At 43.6% G+C, this 13,190-nt stretch overlaps 1 protein-coding gene and 1 non-coding gene across 7 annotated transcripts in view; one reads left to right on the forward strand and one right to left on the reverse strand.

Annotated features, from left to right (window-relative positions):
• PPM1H (protein phosphatase, Mg2+/Mn2+ dependent 1H) overlaps window positions 1–13,190 on the forward strand; it is a 348,124-nt gene that overhangs the window by 269,991 nt on the left and 64,943 nt on the right. The gene's annotated exons all lie outside the window — the stretch shown is intronic.
• LOC115900213 lies at window positions 11,507–11,607 on the reverse strand. Its single transcript, XR_004059881.1, has one exon. It is a non-coding gene; the product is annotated as a small nucleolar RNA U13 (small nucleolar RNA).

Here is a 13,190-nt window from a genome sequence, read left to right on the forward strand (position 1 = left end):
TGCCTGTAATCTGAGTGACTCTGGAGGCTGAGGCAGGAAGATGGCTTAAGCTTGAGTTCAAGACCAGGCTGGACAACACAGCAAGACTTCCTCTCTAAAAGTAAGAAAAAAAAAGGTGTTTTGAAAGACAGAACTGGCCTGGGCGCAGTGCCTCACACCTGTAATCCCAGCACTTTGGGAGTCCAAGGCAGGCAGATCACTTGATGCCAAGAGTTCAAGACCAGCCTGGCCAATATGGTAAAACCCCGTCTATACTAAAAATACAAAAATTAGCTGGGCACGGTGGCTCCTGTAATCCCAGCTATTCGGGACACGGAGGCACAAGAATCCCTTGAAGCTGGGAAGTAGGGGTTGCAGTGAGCCGAGATGGCGCCACTGCACTCCAGCCTGGGCAACAGAGTGAGACTGTCTCAAAAAATAGAAAAGGAACTGAAGAGTCAAGGTTTTCTTCTTAACAAATAACTCCCGTTCTGATTCATTCATTTGGGAAATACCACTAAGGACCCATTTTGTGAGCCAAGGCCTGCTAGACACTTGGGAAGAACACAGACCTCAGCTCTGCCCTCTTTGAGTTCAAAGTCTGGAGGGATTACAGCAGCATCAACCTAAAGCAAAGGATGTCTACACTTAAACCTGAAGAATAAACAAACAGGAGTGAGGCAGGGGTCGGGAGTTGGGGAGAAAAAATATGGCACGTTCTGGAACCCAACAGTCAGTGTGGCTGCTGGCCTTGGAGGTGGGGAGCAGAATGCCAACATGAGGTGTGAGGGGTCAGCAGGGGCCCATGATCTCATGAGATCATGAATGTGAAAATTATTTGTGTTAAAGGAAATCTGTGGTAACGATATGGAATGTACATAATTTGTTCATTATGATTCACAACCAGGAAGTATTCTGCAAAATCTGATGGTGAGGTGAGAAACAAGATGAGGATTGTTTTCCTACCCCTGTGTGTTCCTTAGTAATCACACCATATTGGGACATCAGAGAAACTTAATTTGTTTCAGACTCACAATTTAGGTCTTAGCCAAGAAACCTTTGCTCAGACCAATGTCCTAACGCATTTCTCCAATGTTTTCTTCTAGTAGTTTCGTAGTTTCGGGTCTTATATTTAACTCTTCAATTCGTTTTTATTTGATTTTTGTATATGGTGAGAGATAGGGGTCTGGTTTCTCTTTTCTGCATGTGGATATCCAATTTTCCCAGCACCATTTATTGAAGAGACTGTCCTTTCCCCAGTGTATGTTCTTGGCACCTCTGTTGAACATGATTTGGCTGTAAATGCATGGATTTACTTCTGGGTTCTCTATTCTGTCCCATTGGTCTATGTGTCTGTTTTTATGCCAGTACCATGCTATTTGAGTTAATATAGCTTTGTAGTGTATTTTAAAGTCAGGAAATATGATGTCTCCAGCTTTGTTCTTTCTGTTCAGGTTTGCTTTGGCTATTCTGGGTCTTTTGTAGTTTCGTACAACTTTTAGGGTTGTTTTTTCTATATCTGTTGTCAAACTCATAATTTAGGAATATGTGAAACGGTGTTCTCTTTCATGTGTCTGACATCTTTGTACATATGTGTGTGTAGTTTGGTAGGAGGGCACCACACACACACCAGTTTAGGATGTCTCCTTGGGAGGCCCATGGACAAAGAGAGCTCAGTCCCAAGAGCCAGTGCCCTCCCAGCTGGGAGCTGTTCGAATCTTGTCATGCCAAATGGAAATGAATGGAAGTTGCCAAGTCATAATTTCTGTGATAAGAAAAGGCCCACTATAATTCCAGAGGCTCTATTAGCCCCTCATTGGCCAGAGAGTTCCTATCTCTCCATATGTAGCCTGGGACTACAAGTTTGCCTATTAATTTTCAGTGGAGAGTTCCTGGGTTCAAGCCTGAAGGAACTGACCAAAGGAGGTCAGCCTATTTGTGGACACAAAATAGAAGGGAAAAGTTCTCCCCAGGGTGGGAAGCCTGAGGGAAGGGGAATGGAACAGAGTCAGTGAGAAGGGCAAGGTGCTTCTGCATCTGAGGTTTTGAGTGGGCCTGTTTTACTTTGAGTCTTACCAGGATCTCCCAGTTTTGTCTAGAAAGGAAGCAGGACAAAAAGAGGCAGGGAATGAGGCCTGAGACAGACAAGACTAGGGGCTTTTCCTGTTTGATTGTTAGGCTTTTGTTTATGTTGCCTGTAGGTTCCTTTTCTTTTTATTTTTCTTTTGCCTCCTAGTGACAACCATTCTAAACAAATTGCCAGCATTGTCTTCCTCTGTTGACATCCTTCCCAGCAAGGAATTTAAAATAGCATCTCCCCCTCCAGAATGTGCTGTGAGGGAAGAGGTGATTAGCATAAAGATGTGTTCTGACCCTCACACCATCCTCTCAGGCAGACATGGGAGTAAAAATGAGCTGTATGATCTTTCTGACCCTGGTGTATCTTAAGTCCTTTTGCTCTTTTGAACTGTCTCAACAAAGGAACCAGAAAATTAAAAGGCAGCTTTATGGATGAGCCAGAGTATAAGTGCAGTAAGTTTCTTTTTTTTTTTTGCAGTTTTTACAGTTTTTTAGAACACAAAACGTGCACATGAGCTGTCTACCCATTTTCTTCGCTGCACAGCCTGGCTTTGGGGTTGGTGACTCTGATGGCTAGCTGGGCAGCTCTTTCCATAATGGCTTTGCAATTCTTGGAGGAAACATTGTGAGCGATCTCAGCACAGTAAGATTTGTTGCACATCAGCAGCACTTCCAGCTCCTTGACGCTCTGGATCCGGAACTTCCGGAAGCCACTGGGCAGCATGTGCTGTTTTTCTGTTGCTCCCATAACCAATGTTGGGCATCAAGATCTGGCCTTTGAACCTTCTACAAGCCCTGTTGTCAATACCTCTGGGTTTCCACCAGTTACGCTTAATTTTGACATATTGGTCAGACGGTGCCGATGAACTTCTTGGTTCTTTTTTTGAACAATCTTGGGCTCTACAGGGGGTCTGAGGGTGGCCATGATGCCAAGGAGGAGATGGCTCCTCTTTCTTTTCTTTTTATTAGAGTTTGCCCTGAACTGTAGGGAAGCTGGGAGTTCTTTTTTTTGTGTGTGTGTGTGTGACATATTTATTCAAGATATTTTAATATTTAAAAAATAACATTATCATTTTAAGTAACTTCATATTTTTCAAGTTTGCCTTTATTTTTTTAATTTTTTTTATTATTATACTTTAAGTTCTAGGGTACTGGAGTTCTTTTACTCTTGTGGGGTCATGAAATAAACTGTTCTAGGAAATGCATTCGCTAACATTCTAGAGTGGGGTTGCTGCAGGTCATGGCGGTTGGGCTGCATAGTCCTCTGGTTCCTTATAATTCCAATAAGGTTCTCTTTTAAGCCCTAAAGATCCTACATGATTTGGAGAAGGCACTCAAACCTGGAAAGTGTTTTCTGACGCAAAATATCTGCAACTGACTGTCCCCTCTGTAAGGCTGGAGGTTCAGTGGCGGGGTGGGGTGGGGGGGGGGTCTCCTGGGAAGAATATTCAAAACGGAGGCAAATATGTAAACGCTCAAAGAAGAAGACGCTTACCATTTTGTCAGAAAGGAATAAATTGTTAATATTACTGAAGGGGAAGGGAGTGAGCAAAACCAAGAGTAACTGGGGCCAGGGAATAGCTAACCAAACTTGGAAATGCACATGGTTTCACATTCCCAGTGCCCAGGCAAAACTGTGCAGGCTTTGCTCTAGTTTTTCATTTCCCCAAACCTGTCTGCGGAAACTTTTATTTAAAAAAAAAAAAAAAAGAGAAGAGAAAGAAATTCACTGTGTTACCCAGGCTGGTCTCAAGCAATCCTCCTGCCTCTGCCTTGGCCTTCCAAAGTGCTGGGATTGAGGGTGTGAACCATCATGCCTGGCCCCACCTCATTTTTTTTTTTTTTGTATCCTGGACTTAATGACCCTCCGTCTCCCTGTTATGACCCTTGAGGGACTTTTTATGCGGTATTAAATCTGTAAGTACCAGTATACCATAAACCCTATGGAGAATGTCTCTAATGAAAGAAGCCTTCCTGATGTCCACACTTGTCAGTCTTCACATCCATACTCTCCTTGGCTCAGATGGCTGTGTGCCTTGGAAGGAAGAGGTTAATCAGTGAAAGGTTAACAGTAAAACTCCAACACTGACAACAGGCATTAATGCAAGTATTAAATGCTAGTTTGCATTACCCTGATAATATGAAATTTATTTTGGGAAAATACAAAGGTTGTTTTTATGAAACCTTTCCATGAGTTAGCTGAACTAATTAATTTCTAGCATGCCATAAGGTTTTCAAAAACTATGCTTTAAATGCAAAAAGGAAGGGTTTCCTCCACTTTTCACCATATCAGTTTCATGAGTGTTTGATCTGGTGTTTGAAGACTAGATAAAATCCACAATTTTCTTCCTTTTGCAATGTTTAGCACACTCAGATCTGTGGGAATTCAGAAGTCAGCCTGAGGTCCTGGCTGTGGCAGCCTCTAACAGCACACAAGCAGCCACCATCCCATCCTGTTTAGGGTGTTTATGTGGCAGAGCTGTGTGGCCACATCAGGATATTTTACAGGGCTTGCCAGGGAGGATTGAGAAGGAAATAGTCCATTATGCCCGCTTGTATTGAAATGTCACTATTTGGAATTTGAACTAAAAACCTATCACCTAAGAAACCAGGGAACCGGTGCCAGGGTGCATAGAGGTGGATGAGGCCTGGCAGGGCTTCTCACCCTCTCTCATGGGGGTGGGAAACTCCCTCCAGTCTGCAGCTTTGTGTCTGCTGGCAGCACACAAACTCCCAGTGAGCCCAGTGACAGCACTGCAGACAACAGTCATCATTATTCTGCCTGAGTGGCATTGCCATAACCTGACGGGGGACAGAAGCTGGCATGAGCAACTTCACCTGCTTCAGAACTTGGTTCCAGAGCTACACAAGGGGCATCTGTGGACCAGCTCCCAGCAGTGAATCTAAGAGGTGTGCCTCCTCCCAGGATGAATTGGCTAGTTCTGGGCACAACAAAGACCATTTCCAAGTCACCCCTGACCCTCCACCCACCAAGACGCCACTGCCATAGACCCCTGCCAACATTCCAAAGCTGGGAGAGCTTTTCTACCTCTTAAATTTCTAAGGCCTGCTCAGAATGCAAAGGGGATTCCTCCTCCTGTTCCCATCACACTGTATTACTGCGGGTGTCAGCAGATGGAGGCTGCCTTTTATATGCAAATATTTGGAAACCATTAATTCCCCAGTTCCTGCCACTACTCACCCTCTTATAAGACCCTGTCTGTACCATCCAAATGGCAAATTGAAGTTCCCACCCAACAAGAACTATTAAGAACTTTAGGGTATGGTGATAGCCTGCAGCCTGAAATTGACTTATTTTTGACATTCTTGTGCTGATTCAGACACTAAAGATTCAGAAAACAGACTATAAGACTTAGATGACTGAAGACAAAACTCCTTGGGAGGAGAAAGGCATTTAATATCTAATGAGGAACATAACTAACATTTATTGACCTCTGATTGTGTGCCAGGCACCATGCTGAATGCTTTATGGAAAGGTCACATTTAGCTGTTACAGGGGTCTGCACTAGTATTACGTAAGGAAAGAGGGGTTCCAAGAGGCTAAGGACTTTTTCCAGAGCCACTCATCTGGATGGTGGGAAAGCCAGGATTGGAACCTGGGCAAGTCACGCTGACACCCAGAGCCCTTTTCTGGTCCACTAGGAGGGAAAAGAACTAAGGACTGCAACAGAATCTGCAAGGACAAGGGGACAATGAAGGATTTATGGCCTCCTTCCGCCTGACTTTAAGAGTCAGTGGTTATGAAAAGAGCTTTGGCCTTCCCATCGCTCTTCAGCCCCTCTTCCTTTTTGTTTTCCATGCCTCCCCTGCTGTCCTTTCTCTGCTCCCTCCTCCTCGGAGCCCGAGCCCTGTGAAGTTTGCCAAGTCTGATCCCTGCCCAGCAGCCATTGCTTTCAGCAGAGCTTTGCTGATCAATATTGAAAGCTTCAGCTAGAGAAGAAAAATGTTCCCAAAATTCAAAACATGTCTCCTGGAGAGACGCTTCATTAGGAGTGGGCATTTCAAACTCCTCCACAGTTGTCTAATGCAGCCTGGCCCAGCATTCAGTGATGGTACTAGGGCTGCTCCACACTCAGCTTCCAGAAGTGCTAGGCTCCGGCTGCCACATAGTCCCAGTTGGTGTGTAACAGAATCCACTTCCCATTCGCTGTCTTCAGCTGTACCATATTCTTCTTGGCTGCTCTGGATAGTTTTTTGGTTATACAGTATGTTTTGACTCAAATTTTCTCCTACCACTTTCTACAATTCTCCTTTGATGGCACATAAATGCCCTTGTGTTCAGCCTCAGTAACAAAACCAATAAAGCCCTCCTCTGTTTTAGTACCACCTTAAGCACTTTCATTGTCACCACCCCAGGGAGCCCTGCCATTGGGTAGAAATTGGAGAATACAATGGAGGCAGGAGAAGCAGTTCTTTCTCTTCCAAGAAAGTTGTTTATTCTTGCCCCAGTCTTGACCTAAAGCACCCTTGCAAAAGATTTCATGCATTTCATATGGCAAGGTGGCTCAGAAGATGGATGCAAATGAGCTCTGAAATGGCCACCAGCCTGGCCCAATATGGGGGTGACACAAAAAGCCTTCTCCCAAGAGCTGGGTCCCCGGGTTTGTGTTGAGTTGATGAATCTATGAAAGCTCCTGCAAGTGACTTCATCTTCCCCGAATGCTGTTGCTGAGTTTCATTGCAATGCTGGGTCTCCTGTGGTGTGAAGGGAATGTCAGGAAGCTGGTCCTAGAGTATTTGCACTGTCACCTATGGAGTGCAGCATCTAACGGCTCAGTTGTCCATGCACACTGCTCTTGGACAAGGAGGGATAGACATGCACTGGTGAAGCCGGCGGAGAGAACCCATGTGAAGGACTCTGAGCTCCTGGGAACAGGGTAGGAAGAAGAAGTCCTAGGAATCTTCCCTAAACATCTCCCTCAGGCGGGGCTGCCTTACCCTTCTGAAGCACACGGGTACATGGATGAGGGCAGCTGCCTGACAAGATTGAGGTTTTATGAGGAGGAGGAAATGTCTGGGTAGGTTTACCACACAGGAAAAATGTGAAGTTAGACCTTATGTGGTTAGCAGTGGCGAAACCCATACAGGTCTGCAGCAACTCAGTTCTTGCTGCCTTGGAGGAAGGAATTCAGCCCAGGGACAAAAGGCAGAGTGAGAAACTGAGGCAAGTTTTAGAGGAGGAACGAAGGGAAGTAAAGTACACTTGGAAGAGGACCAAGCAGCCAACTTGAGAGATTCAAGTACCTCATCCGCCTTTGACTTGGGGTTTTATACACTGGCATGGTTTGCGTTTCTTCTCCCCTGATTCTTCCCTCGGGGTGGGCTGTCTGCATGCACAGTGGCCTGTCGACACTTGGGAGGGGCTGCATACGCAGTGTGCTTATTGAAGTACGCATGCTCATTCGTTTTTCCCTTATCTGTTGAATGTTTCTGGAGGAAAGTCATATGACAGTTAAACTCCGCCATTTTGCCTTCTAGTGCATGTGCTTGAGCACACTCACCTGTCTCCTGAGATCTTACCAGGAAGCTGCTGAACACCTGCTTCAGGGTTTTTTTTTTTTTTTTTTTTTGAGAAAGAGTCTCTCTGTCACCCAGATTGGAGTGCAGTGGCACAGCCTCACTTCCCAGGCTCTAGAGATCTTCCCACCTCAGCCTCCCGAGTAGCTGGGATGACAGGCACATGCCCAGCTAATTTTTGTGTTTTTTTTTGTAGACGCAGGATTCACCACATTGCCTAGGCTGGTGTCTAACTCCTGAGCCCAAGTTAATCCGCCTGCCTTGACCTCCCAGAGTGCTAGGATTACAAGCATAAGCCACTGCACCTGGCCAGGTGTTTTCTATTGGGAGACTGCATTTCCCTGGTCCCGGCTGTGACCAGTTGTTATTTTAGAGGGTTTAACAACTGCCTGACCATCACCTGACAGTCGCCAGACATTCCTGTGGCAGGGCCCTCCCCTGTCCTGCTCATGTCTACCTAACTGCCTACTCTAACAGTATTACTCCTGTGGTATGGGGATCCTAAGACAAAAAGCTGAAATGAACATGTTCTAGCACTACAGAAACCCATACTGCCCCTCAGTAAAGGCAAATTTTAAATCTCTGTGGATAACCCAGGGCACATAGTGAACAACCCCTTCTGAAGAGGCGCTTATGTCTTCCCTTTACACTCACCATGAGAAAGAATAACCAAATACAATAGAGCCTTCCCTCCAGGCCCTCAAAGAAAACCTGGGTGTAACAGAACAAATTTAGAAGAGAGTTAAACGTGTGCAAATAGAATCTATAAGGTAAGAAGAGGTCAATCTGGACAAGAACCAAATAGAAATTCACAATGGTGAAACATTGTCATTGAAATAAAGTAATTCACTAAATGGATAGTAAACTGCTAAAGGGAGTTAGTGAATTGAAAGATACAAGTCTGGGTGCGGTGGCTCACGCCTGTAATCCTAGCACTTTGGGAGGCCGATGCGGGTGGATCACGAGGTCAGGAGTTCAAGGCCAGCCTGGCCAATATGGTGAAACCCCATCTGTACTAAAAATAAGCCGGGTGCGGTGGCATGTGCCTGTAATCCCAGCTACTCGGGAAACTGAGGCAGGAGAACTGCTTGAACTCGGAGGGTGGAGATTGCAGTGAGCCAAGATCGCGCCACTACACTCCAGCCTGGGCGACAGAGTGAGACTCCGTCTCAAAACAAAACAAAACAAAAACAAAAAAAAGATATCACAGAGAAGTTGAAATCTGCAAGGTAAAATAAAATCTAATAAGAGTTTATGGAGACTATCTACAAAATAGAGGAGAAGCAATATCCAAAAAATTGATGGCTGAGAATTTTTCAGGAGTTTTCAGTTTGAAGGAGTAAAACTAATTTCTTTTTTTTTTTTTTTGAGCCGGAGTCTGGCTCTGTCACCCAGGCTAGAGTGCAGTGGCGCGATCTCAGCTCACTGCAAGCTCCGCCTCCTGGGTTTATGCCATTCTCCTGCCTCAGCCTCCCGAGTAGCTGGGACTACAGGCGCCTGCCATCTCACCCGGCTAATTTTTTGTATTTTTTAGTAGAGACGGGGTTTCAACGTGTTAGCCAGGATGGTCTCGATCTCCTGACCTCGTGATCCACCCATCTTGGCCTCCCAAAGTGCTGGGATTACAGGCTTGAGCCACCGCGCCCGGCCGTAAAACTAATTTCTTACCATGATAAATAAAAAGTTCCTTTTGTTATATCTTAGTGGTACTTCATATCAGCAACAAAAAAACAAAAACTTGGAAAGCTATCAATGACAGAATTCATTTACCTATAAAGGAATGATAAAAGACAGACTTCTCAAAAAAAGTAGAAGTCAGAAGTAGGCAGAATAATGTCTCCAAACTGCTAAGGAAAAATAGCAGACAATCTAGAATTGCATAACAATAAAGCTATAGCCAAAATCAAATGTAAAAATGAAGATTTTCTTAATCTAAAGACTAGGTGAGCTTGTCACTCACAGGCCATTGTTAAAAAAAATTACTAAAAATGTACTTCAATAGAAGGAAATTAAATCCAGAAGCAAGGAATAGTTAGAAAAAAAGCAAAAAAGTGAGTAAGTTGGTTTATTTATGTAAGTGTAGATTGTAAATGATAATGATTAAGGCAGGCTCAAAGAAAGGTGAATTAAAATAATAGGCAGTAACATGGAAGATGAAAGAACACATTCTAAGGTCCTTTTATTTTCAGGAGGAGGACAGAAATATGATTAACTTGTATATTAAAAACTTAAGCATAACCGATAATAGAAATAACACTTCCAAACCAGTTGGGGGAGGGGAATATTAAAGCTATCAACCTGACAGAAAACAAGAAAGAAGGAAAGAAGCACATAATAAATTAAAAACACAAAATAAGTTTTCATATGTGTATATATATGTATATATGACTGCAAAATATACGTTCAGATCTACCAGTTTTTGCAATAAACAAAATTATCTTAGTGACTATATAGATTTTGTTTTAATTAGCCATGTGCTACTAATAAAATACACTAAAAATAATGCAAAGTTTATTAGCTGGGCATGGTAGAATATGCGTTAGTCCTAGCTACTTGGAAGGCTGAGGCGAGAGGATCATTTGGCCCCAAGAATTTGAGGTTACAGTGAGCTATGATTATGCCACTGCACTCCAGCCTGAACGACAGAGTGAGACTCCATCTCAAAAAAAAAAAAAAAAAAAAAAGAATTCCCACCCTGCCCTGAGGATTCCATAATTGAACAATATCAGGGTGCGAAAGTTGCATTGAAAAACACTGATTTCTTGCCTAAGAGACTAGGATATCATTAACTAAGGATGATAGCTGGGGATGTTCCACTTTGGAAGTAAAAGGAAATTAATGGGCCGGGCGCGGTGGCTCAAGCCTGTAATCCCAGCACTTTGGGAGGCCGAGACGGGCGAATCACGAGGTCAGGAGATCGAAACCATCCTGGCTAACACGGTGAAACCCCGTCTCTACTAAAAATACAAAAAAAAAATTAGCTGGGCGAGGTGGCGGGCGCCTGTAGTCCCAGCTACTCGGGAGGCTGAGGCAGGAGAATGGCGTGAACCCGGGAGGCGGAGCTTGCAGTGAGCTGAGATCCGGCCACTGCACTCCAGCCTGGGGGCAGAGCGAGACTCTGTCTCAAAAAAAAAAAAAAAAAAAGAAATTAATGTTCATTGAGTTCTTCCTTAGTTAGGGCCTACAAAGGAAATTAAGAAGGAGCATCAGAGAGAAGGACTTGTGCTGTGTGTCATGGAAGCCCAGTCACAGGAGAACTTGGAGTGGGTTATAGCATGGGAGCCCCAGAAAGAAAGGAGAATTCAAGAAGAACAGAGATTTTTAAGGATAAAATAGTCAGCAGTATTTCTGCTGAACACAAGGGGTTAACCAGAGTAAGTACTGAGAAGCCACCCTTGGATCAAGCTTTAAGAGGACAGATTAGCAGGGTATTGGGCCTACTGGTAAGAGACAAAGGAAGACAATGGGAAGTAATAACTTGGGAAAGCAAGAGTGTATTTTCCCTCAGGAAGTTCAGCACCTAAGGGAAAACAGTGGATGGTGAAGAGGGAAGCAATCTCAAAGGAAGGTATCTTGGAATAGGCAATAACCATATTAAAGAATGAAACCTTAATTATCTACAGCCCTCAGGGAAATGAGTTTCCTGGGTAGCCATCTTTTCTAGGTGACCTAATGCTTTTTAAAAATACCAACCTAATTCTGATCATTTAAAAAATATGCAGAGTCACTAGTACTAGCAGCATCAGGGTGGTCTCTTGTTCATCTTTCATGAATCTAATAAAGCCAGTCATTTCTCCATGACTGCAGGACTTGTTGAGGCCTGTCTGGGGCTTAAAATAGCCATACAGAGTTGTGTTTTGAGTTCTTGTATCTGTTTTTTGACATCTTTGAGTGTCTATCTTTTTTTCCATGTCTCATGGTTAATGTGCTAATGTAGTAACAAGGTTTGAGGGAGGCATATCTCACACGTAAGTGTGAAAACTCAAACAGGCTTATGAACTACAAAAGGATTGAGTATCTTTTATTGTCAGGCATATTTTCTCATAGCATACCATAATTTTCTATGTCTAGTCAGCTCATAGCTGGGTTAAGGTAAGTTCAGGCGTGATAGGCAAATAAACTTAGCCAGGTTTCTGAACCTAAAAAGCTCAGGTGCAGACTGGTCAATCACCAGGATAATAAACGTCACTCTGGTGTGGCTGGTGGCCTTTCCCCTTGTGTTTATGTCTCATATACAATTTAATATAAAACTAAGAGTAAGCTGGGGTGATATGGTTTGGCTCTGTGTCCCCACCCAAATCTCACGTCAAATTGTAATCCCCGCATGTCAGGAGAGGGACTTGGTGGGAGGCGATTGGATCATGGAGACAGATTTCCCCCATGCTGTTTTTGTGATAGTGAGTGAGTTCTCACAAGATCTGATGGTTTAAAAGTGTGGCATTTCCCCCCTTCACTTGCTGTCTCCTGCTGCCACGTAAGTAAGACATGCCTTGCTTCACCTTCGCCATCCAGCATGATTGTAAGTTTCCTAAGACTTCCCCAGCCATGCGGAACTGTGAGACAATTAAACCTCTTTTGCTTATAAATCACCCAGTGTCAGGTAGTTCTTTATCGCAGTGTGAAAACGAACTAATACATGAGGTGAGCAGCTGAGAGGCTCTTCTGACTATAGTGTATGAGCTGGAATATGTCGATTTTGAGATATTTACTTAGCTCTTCAGCCAAAGACCTCTTTGGAGGCCTTTATTTCCTGATCTCAAGAGGAGAACCTCAGGACAAACTGGTTGCATCTTCCCTCAAGAACAACTTAAAGATTTCTGCTTCAAAGATGATAATTCTCTCAATACAGATAGAAAAAATTATTCACCTACTACCCCATCCTCTAGCAGGAAAGGTATTTATTTCTATTGACTATAATATCCTTTCTGCTGTGGTGTATGTTACACTTCTGTCTGCTATCTGGGCTGTACAAATAGACTTGATCTTCAAAGACTGTACAACTTGGAATCTTCACAGTCCTGGGATCATTTGCTAGAGCACTTGTTCTTAAATAATGCAATGATGATGCAGTTCTCAACATGAAAGTCTGTGAATTTTAGCAAAAGAAATGGAGAGGCTTCTGGTTTTCTGAATTCCATAACTCACAGTTCTGAAGGCAAGACTACTGAGACATTCCAAGTAGAGAAAGATCACTAGCAATATCAGGGTGGTCCCTTGTAAAAGGCCTACAGGCTGGCTTCCAAGAGGATTTATACGGTGGCATTTGTTATCTTGATGATTTACCAGTCTGGCTCTTAGCTTTTCAGGTTCAGAAACTGATTTAATCAAGATACAAAAAAGAGATTCATTATCAGAGTTGGTCTCACCTTAACCAGGCTCACAAGATTGATCTGTAAACCAAAATGCCACTTGACATTTACGCAGAGAAATATAACTGATGGATATTCTTAAAGTACAAATGACTAGCTCATTCTTTCCTGTAGGCAGGCCTATGCAGGGAAGCAGATCATAATCAGGAGGTTCTTTGGTGAACATGAAATCAGAATAAAGCTGAATCATATGCTTAATGGTATAGGCTAAGAGAGTAGTCCATC

The sequence above is a fragment of the Rhinopithecus roxellana genome, chromosome 10 (genome assembly GCF_007565055.1).
Source record: "Rhinopithecus roxellana isolate Shanxi Qingling chromosome 10, ASM756505v1, whole genome shotgun sequence".
Classification (NCBI taxonomy): domain Eukaryota; kingdom Metazoa; phylum Chordata; class Mammalia; order Primates; family Cercopithecidae; genus Rhinopithecus; species Rhinopithecus roxellana.